Consider the following 9,723-nt stretch of genomic DNA (forward strand, 5'->3'; position numbering starts at 1 on the left):
TCGTGGCGCACCCCCTGGGGGGGGGGCATCTCTGTGGCGCTTGCCTGAGCCGTTGCGCTTCTTGGATCCCGTGGCGCTTCCCCTGGCGCTTCCTTGACTCGTGGCACATCCCTGTGGCGCTTCTCGGGGCCCGCATCGCTTCCCGCGATGCTTCTCGAGCCCGTGGCGCGTCCCTGACTCGTGGCGCATCCCAGTGGCGCTTCTCGGACCCGTGGTTCGTCCTGCAGCGCTTCCCTGCCTCGTGATGCATCCTAATGGCGCGTCTCGGGGCCCGCATCCCTTTCTGCGCTGCTTCTAGACCGCGAGGCGCATCCCTGACTCGCGGCGCTTCCCTGACTCGTGGCGCATCCCTGTGGCGCTTCTCGGGGGTCGCATCGCTTCCCGCGATGCTTCTCGAGCCCGTGGCGCTTCCCTGACCCGTGGCGCATCCCTGTGGCGCTTCTCGGGGCCCGCATCGCTTCCCGCGATGCTTCTCGAGCCCGTGGCGCTTCCCTGACCCGTGGCGCTTCCCCCGGCGCTTCCCTAACCTTGCCCCACAGCGCTTCCCTGACCCACATTCCCCCGGCCGTTTACATAATGTCCCAAAAAAGTTGAAATATTTGCTTAGACTGCATATGTCCAAGTTTCTCTCTAATTCCGTTCTACAGGTTCGGTAAACACATGAGTTTAATTATTGTAAGCCACCGTGCGAGTGTTCCAGGATTGAACCGTTAATTCGGTTTCCCCTCGCTAAAAGCTTTGGCACGATAGAAATAGTCAGTGTAAATTAGAAAGTCAATATGTGACAGATGGAATAATCTCTCTTTCAAATTACGTGAAAAAGAGCAGTCGGTGTTTCAAAGGTATCTAAAATATATATGATGGCAACAGAGAAAATAGTAAAGATTAGAAAAAATAGGGGATTTTGAGTTTCAAATGCAGCGATTATTAATAGAAATTACCTAAAAATATTCGCTTATGAGATAGCGGCGAAGAGATAGGGGTTAATGCATAGAAAATAGCAAAGATTAGAGAAGGAGCAGTTTGACAAGCAAAAAAAATACATTTGGATATCTCTGTGGGAGGGCAGATATAATACGAGTTGGGAGGGGGGCTAATATTTTAATAAATATATTAGATAAACTTTTACACAATGTTTAAAAATCTGTTTTTTTAGATATTTATTGGTAATTAATGATAGAAAAAATTTAAATCAAAACTTTAGAGGCTATCTAGCAGCTAAAAAATAGCTTACGAGATTGAAAAAAAAATCCTCCCGCATTAAAATTGATCAATAACTTTACAGAAAGATGCAAGAGTGACTATTACAATCAATGGAACCCTAGGTTGGTCTATGACTTACTTGAATGAGCCAACCCTTCTATCTTGTATGGAAGGCTCAGGACTTGACGGAGAGTGCACTGACGCTTGATGGGGAGCTGATAGCTCAGATAGTACGTGAGAAGGAGTCAGTGTTTGGCCTATGGCTTGTCTTGAAGGCACAGGTAACGTCTGGGGGAAGGGGGTGGGACCAACATAACTTTATTGTGTAGGAGTTGTAACTTGCATAGTCAGGGCCGGGGATTGCATGGATGGTTGCACTTGGACAGGCAGCACTTGTTTGGGGGCCTTCGGCCAACGACCATATTGGACAACTGTCGCCTTCGCAGGGGGTGCATTATTGGCCCTCCCTTTCTTGGAAGGAGGGGGCACGCATTCTTCGCTATTTGCGCCAGCCATAGCTCTCATCAATGTTGTGCCCGCAAATTCTTCATAATTTGCCTTAAAGAAGAGAAGAAAAATCAAATCAAAATAATTTCTCCCTTTTTAAAGAAGGAAAGTTATTAAACATAATTTTGTTTAGTTTATCACTAAGAAAGCACAAAACCCATATTCTCTCCCCCTAAATTAGGAAAATTAAGCCATCCCTCTCATAGAGTTAATCATGCGTTTTATTCAAGCGAAAGGCATAACTTACTAGTTTTTATTCAAATGTTATAGCTAAAATCACTAAATGATGAAGAAGCAATTATCTTTTCTATTTCTAATAATAGCTATAACCCCACTCCACTGCAAAATTCCTGGATTCACGCTCCACTCCCGGCCAAAATTTTATTTTAATTAAGACATCTCTCTAATAGAGTTAATCATTCTTTTTATTCAAGAGATAGTCATATCTTAATAGCTTTTATTCAAATTTTATATCTAAAATCAATAAATGACGAAGAAGCAATAATCTTTTCTATTTCTAATAAAAGTGTTAACCCCCAACAAAAATCCTGTATTCACGCCTGGGAATATAAAAGAAGTTTTATTGAAGTCTTGAAAAGATTATAAATTTAAACATTAGTTTTCTTGTCAATGGGCGTATATGTCTACACACAGAATCCCCCATTACTTTTACTTACAACGAAGCTGTTAGAAGCGATGTAATGCCCCCTTTCACATAATGCCCTAAATATATTGTTAAACATAATCTCTTTCTCTCCTTCCATACAGGTTACGAAACTACAATTCTAATTATTGCTTAAAAGTGTTTTAATTTGACAGAAGAATAGTCCCTTTGCCTGCCGCGTTTGTAAACCGGAAGAGGGTGACTGCTAATTTTAACCTTGCATAGAGCCTTGTGTCAAAACCAGAGCGGTTAATAGCTAAGAGATATGCAGAAGTTGATAAGGCTTACAGAAAGGCCAAATTTATCAAAAAGGTTTTTCTTTTTGCGGTGGTTAGGTTTTGAGGGTAAAATGAATATGTTTTACGTTTTGCATTCAGTATGGTTTGTTGGGGGGGGGATTTAGCTGGAAATATAGAGGGAAGGAATGTATCGAAAAAAGTATTTCTTTTTGCGAGAATTTGGGATTGTAAAACAGTGTGGGAGGGGGTTAGGGTAAAAAGAATATATTTACATTGAGTATAAAGATTGTATGGTTTGTTGGGGGGGATTTAGCTGGAAATATAGAGGGTGTCCAAGGAAAATTCTTTTGAAAATAAAAATGTACTTACATTGCTAATTGCGGCTGCCAAGGCCTCAAGCTCATCAATTATGTTAATTGTTCTATCCATTGTCAGGTTGTTTGCACTGTGTCAAAATACTTTCTGATAATTGAATCGCATTGCATGCCCGTTATATACGAAATATCTGGGTCGAATTGTTATGTAAACAAAGCCCTCTGATTGGCTGAGAATGGGGATATAACCGAGTCGCTGATTGGCTGAGAAGGGGGATCTAACTGTTTCCCGGGAACTCGTAACATTTGGCTCGGAAACAATAACAAATACTATTTCCGGATCATAACATCTGCCTCGAACAGGAAGGAAATGTCATTAACTTTGCCTCGAACGACAACAACATTTGGCTCGAATAACAATAACAAATACTATTTCCGGATCATAACATCTGCCTCGAACAGGAAGGAAATGTCATTAACTTTGCCTCGAACGACAACAACATTTGGCTCGAATAACAATAACAAATTCTATTTCCAGATCATAACATCTGCCTCGAACAGGAAGGAAGTGTCATTAACTTTGCTTCGAACGACAACAACATTGACCCCATTAACCACGTGTTCTCCCTAATGACTCTATTCAAAACAACAACAACATTGACCTTGGCATTTGCATTGAGCAACAACAAGAAGGAAGTGTCATTGACCTGCCCCCATTAGACTCAATAATCCATAAAAACATCAAATAATCAACACACATAACCATCCATGAAAACAGACATAAATGTGACAAACTTCCTGTTTTTTCATTCTCACTGACAAAGTCCATAAAACCATCCGTAAATGTGACAAAATTCCTGGTTTTTCAAATTCTCACTGACAAAGTCCATAAACCACGTGGTTCTATGCCCATATAAGGAGCCCTGATCGGAGTTATAGGGTCATCTCTACTTAAATTTTCTGGATTTTCAAAAAAAGGGGGAAACAGCCCCTAAAAAACAAGTGATCTCAATGAAAATCACACCATCAGACTCAGCTTATTTAGAGAACGTACTATGTACGTTTCAAGCTCCTATCTGCAAAAATGTAAAATTTTGTATTTTTGCCGGAAGGAAGATCACGGATGCGTGTTTGTTTTATTATTATTATTATTCTTTTCAGGGTTGATCGTATCGACCCAGTGGTCCTAGAATATTGAACGAAGGCTCATTCAAACGGAAATCAATTCTTAATTCTTAACAAGAAACCAAAAATGAACTTCAGATAAAAACTTCAATCATTTACGGTCTAACAGCATGAAGCCACTGTCCATTAGCTACCATCATGTTCCTTTTTAAGGGGCATGCTAACTGCATGCAGCATATTTACTACTAGATTCTAAGCTTTATATAGAACTTGAAAGAAAAGAATATGCATAAATACTAATTAAAAATCGATCCTATTTGTACGAGTATAAAATCTATTTTGTAAATACCCAAATTCTCTTGTCCCAAATTATCAAACAGTTCGTGATAACAAAATATAAGTAAGGAGCGATCCGGCTCAATAGTAACCTAAACTCTAAAAAAAGAAATTTTGATACCAATAGATGCATTTAAAAAATTGGATTTTCGTGGTGATTTCAAATATATAAGTTTCAATAAGTTTAGAGGTACCTATCAAAAGTTACGAGCCTGAGAATATTTGCCTCATTTTCAAAAAAGGGGGAGAACACCCCATAAAAGCCTAGAATCGTAATGAAAATCATACCGTCGGATTCAGCGTATCAGATAACCCTACTATAGAGGTTTCAAGCTCCTACACGAAAAAATGTAGAATTTTGTATTTTTTGCCACAAGAAAAATCATGGATACGTATTTATTTGTTTTTTGTCTTTTTTTGTTAGACAATAATTTGCTAAAGTATACATCAGAGCTGTTTTTCAAGATTGGGGCGCTAAAATTCCAGTTTCCACGAATTTAAGTTTCCAAGAATTTGTATTCCTTGACATTTGACCCTTTTTGGGCAAGAATTGGTGCTTTTTGGCGCAAAATGGCCAAAAAACGCCATTTGCTGTGGTTTGTCAAGGCGGAGGGTTCTAAACATTCTGTTTTTTGTTCTTTTTTTCAGACCGCTAAAAACCTACTGTATATCTTAGAATGTCTACTTTTTGTCATTTGGATCCTCTTTGGGTAAAAATATATGTTTTGTGGCACAAACTGGCAGAAATTGTCACTTTTATGAAGCACAATCTCTTTTGTCTCTTAATAAATTAAATAAAAAAACAAGTTTTTTAAACTGAAAGTAAGGAGCGACATTAAAACTTAAAACGAACAGAAATTATTCCGTATATGAAAGGGGCTGTCCCCTCCTCAACGCTTCGCTCTTTGCGCTAAAGGTTTTTATTGTTTTAAAAAATAAAGTTGTGAGACAGAGTCCAACTTTAGCGTAAAGAGCGAGGCGTTGAGGAGGGGACAGCCCCTTTCATATACGGAATAATTTCTGTTCGTTTTAAGTTTTAATGTCGCTCCTTACTTTCAGTTTAAAAAACTTGTTTTTTTTATTTAATTTCTGGTCGTTTTTTAGTTAATTCAGCTTTTATTTTGGTTCACCGTCATTGAATAAGTAAACAAAATTTGCATAAAAGTTTTACTCTTCTTTTGCTAAATGGATATCTCTAAATTTGGTTATTACGTAATTTACAAATTAACTTACGTAGCTAACTTCTATATTCGTATATGTTTCTTCTGGCAAAAAATACAAAGTTGCAGATTTTTGCGGATATAAGATTGAAATCTGTGTAATAAGGTTTTCTGATATGTTGAATCTTATGGTGGGATTTTCTTTAAAATTCTTTCGCTTGTAGGGGGTATTTTTCCCCATTGTAAAAAATCAGGTAAATCTTCTCAGGCTCGTAGCCTTGATGAGCAATACTATACTTGATAAAATTTATATATTTAGAATCAGCACTATAAGCCCATTCTTTTGATACATTTTTTGACATCAAAATTCCGTTTTTAAAAGTTTGGATCACTATTGAGCCGCATCGCTTGTTTTTTTATTGTTTTTTTTTTATTACGTATATGTTATTACGTATATGAGGGGGCTCTCCCCTTAGTCAATACCAAGCTCTTTACGTTAAAAGTAAAAAAAAAAATTGATTCACAAACCCCTGAATCACAAAGGCCGTTTAATTAGAATAGATAGCTCTTTTGAAAGCACTAAAAAAAAGTGTAGCGTAAAGAGCGAGGTATTGACTTGGGGGAGAACTCCCTCACGTACGTTATAATTTTTGTTCGTTTTAAATTCTAATGTTGCTTCTTACTTTCAGTTGAAAAAACTTGTTTTTTTTTAAATTTAATTTCTGATCGTCTTTTAAATAATGCTTGGAAATCCGGCGCCCCCTTCATAGAAATGTCCCTTACCCCAAAGAAACATTCTCCACGGAAAGATTCTCCAGAGTAACCCCCTCCTCTATCCCCCCCCCCTTCCAGAAAAAATCCTTCCTGAAAATGTCTGTATACTTCCCAATAACCAATAAATAATACTGGCAAGTCCGGCGCCCCCTTCATGGCAATTTCTCTTCCCCCATGAAAACTTCCTTCATGGACAGATCCTCCAACATAACATCTGACCCCCCCCCCACTACCAGAAAAAAACCCTCCTGAAAACTTCTGTATACTTCCCAATAACCAATACTATATGTTAACATTGGGTAAAGCTTATAACTTTTAGCCCTCCCCCTGGGGACTTTGGGGGATTAAGTCATCCTAAAAGATATATTTATCATATTTTCGACCATGCTGAACAAAATGGTTATCTAAAAATTTTGATCGGGTGACTTTGGGAAAAAAATAAGCGTGGAAGGGGGCCTAGTTGCCCTCCATTTTTTTTGGTCACTTAAAAAGCGCACTAGAACTTTTAATTTCCGTCCGAATGAGCCCTCCCATGATATTCTAGGACCACTGGGTCGATACGATCACCCCTGGGGAAAAAAAAAAAATAAAAAAAAAAGTAAATAAACACGCATCCGTGGTCTTTCTTCTGGCAAAAAATGCAAAATTCCACGTTTTTGTAGATAGGAGCTTGAAACCTCTACAGTAGGGTTCTCTGATACGCTGAATATGATGGTGTGATTTTCCTTAAGGTTCTATAACTTTTAGGGGGTCTTTCCCCCTTTTTTTGAAAATCAGCCAAATTTTCTCAGGCGCGTAACTTTTGATGGGTAGCACTAAACTTAATGAAAGTTCTATATTTGAAATCAGCATTGAATTCTGATTCTTTTGATGTATCTATTGGTATCAAAAACCCGTTTTCTAGAGTTCGGTTACCATTGAGCCGGGTCACTCCTTACTTACAGTTCGTTACCACGAACTGTTTGAAAGGCCACTGCATATGGCGATTTACTTTCAAATAAGCTCTCTCCCAAGATTCTAGGACCACTGGCTAGGCGCAATCACCCCTGCGAAAAAAGAAAAAGAAAAAAAAGGAAGTACATCACCGCTTTTAATGCGATTTTTTCCCATTGTTATTGAAGATGGAGGACTGTAATTTTCACTGAGCAAATTTTTAACCAGGATGATTCCAATGTTGCAATTTTCATTTTAATCTCATACCATTATTGAAAGATTTCAAGTTCTTTTTGAAGTTCCCATTAATTATTTTTCGTTTATTTCTTCAATGCTACTTTTTAATATTCCTGTTACTATGGGCCATAATCTACTCTATACTAGGTTGGAACCATAGCTGGAACTATAATTTCAGTGGGTGAAAAGATTGCAAAAAATACTAAAGATCCCAAGACCCAGGGTAGCCACCTGGTAGAAACCGTCACTAGATTTTAGTGATTTTTTGGTTGATTTTCTTCAATAATCTAATTATTCATGGGCTGGTGTAGTGATTTTTTTTGTTTGGCAATATAAAAAATCACTAGAAATAGTGATAAATCACAAGAGATGGCAACCCTACCAAGATCTCAGGTGGAACAACCCGAAGACTACTAATCAAACAGTTCGTTGTAACGAACTGTAAGTAAGGAGCGACCCGGCTCAATGGTAACAGAAACTATAGAAAAGGGGTTTTGATACCAATAGATACATCATAAGAATAAAATTTTAATGCTGATTTCAAATATATAACTTTCATCAAGTTTAGTGATACCCATCAAAAGTTAAGCGCCTGAGAAAATTTGGCTGATTTTCAAAAAAAGGGGGAATGACCCCCTAAAAGTTATAGAACCTTAATGAAAATCACACCATCATATTCAGCGTATTAGAGAACCCTACTGTAGAATTTTCAAGCTCCTATCTACAAAAATGTGGAATTTTACATTTTTTGCCAGAAGAAAGATCACGGATGCGTGTTTATTTGTTGTTTTTTTTCCCCAGGGATGATCGTATCGACACAGTGGTCCTAGAATATCGTGGGAGGGCTTATTGGAACGGAAATTAAAAGCTCTAGTTCCATTTTTAAGTGACCAAAAAAAATGGAGGGCAACTAGGCCCCCTCCCACGCTTATTTTTTCCCCAAAGTCACCAAGCTTAAAATGAACAGAAATTATTCCGTATATGAAAGGGGCTGTCCCCTCCTCAACGCCTCGCTCTTTACGCTAAAGTTTGACTCTGTCTCACAACTTTATTTTTTAAAACAATAAAAAACTTTAGCGTATAGAGCAAGGCGTTGAGGAGGGGCAGCCTTTCATATACGGAATAATTTCTATTCGTTTTGAGTTTTAATGTCGCTCCTTACTTTCAGTTTAAAAAACTTGTTTTTTTTATTTAATACCGTACAGGAACTTATTCTGGACCCTTCACTACATTTCACACTACATTGGATCACTGATTGGATACCCTCGTACAAAGCTTTACATTTTTCCATATGTAATGGCTTATGGACAAAGCCATTTGTCCATAGTGTCCTTTGATTTAGTTAAAAAATGCCCCATCAACATTCACTAACGTTTCACATTGACACCCTTACTCTTTTGGAACACATGTGGGTTGAAACATTCCCCCCCCCCTTTCTCAGTGATAAATCCTGTGTGTAAACAATCGAAAATTGCATAATTTTTAAATTGCCAAATATTCTGCCCAAAAATAAGCGCATTCTTTATTATCAATATTTTATCAATTATCCTTATGTTTTTTTCTCAATCAATTATTTTCAAATTTTATTCCTCCTTCCATATAACCAGGATGCACACAGTGGTTTTTTATTTAGTTAAAAATCCCCCTCAGCATCCCCTGAAGTTTCACGTTTAGACTCGTGCTCTTTTGTGACAGAACTAAAAAAAAAAAAGGTTAGAACATTTTTCCCTTTCCTAATGACACATCCTGCGTAAACAAATCAAAAATTGCATAATCTATAAATTGTCAAATAGTTTACCCTAAATAAGCGTATTCTTTCTTGTAAATGTTTTATCAATCGTCCTTACGTTTTTCTTTAATTGATTCTTCTTCCTTTTTTAAATTACTAGTCTTTCCTCAACTTGACTAAAGGCTAGTGCTGAGAGCAAATAAAATTCTTCAAATCTGTCCACTTTTTCTGCGATTTTGTCTTTTAAAATCAGGTGACAGCTTGAAACCCTGCTATTCCAATTCTTAAGATGAGGACCGCCTTCTAAACCCGTTTATATTCATCAAAAGATAACCGCAGTAGAATGGCCCCTATTGATCCCACGATTCACCCCTGCTGCCACCTACAACTTTTTTTTTACATAATTTATTCAAGGATTATCGATCGAGTCAAATGGGGGTCAAGGTCAATCGATCTGTTGTTGTTTGGCCACGTGTAATGACATGAGAGGTGATTTACATAA

This window comes from Artemia sp. Qi Xiang Cuo, chromosome 6 (genome assembly GCF_049724085.1).
Source record: "Artemia sp. Qi Xiang Cuo chromosome 6, ASM4972408v1, whole genome shotgun sequence".
Taxonomy (NCBI): Eukaryota; Metazoa; Arthropoda; class Branchiopoda; order Anostraca; family Artemiidae; genus Artemia; species Artemia sp. Qi Xiang Cuo.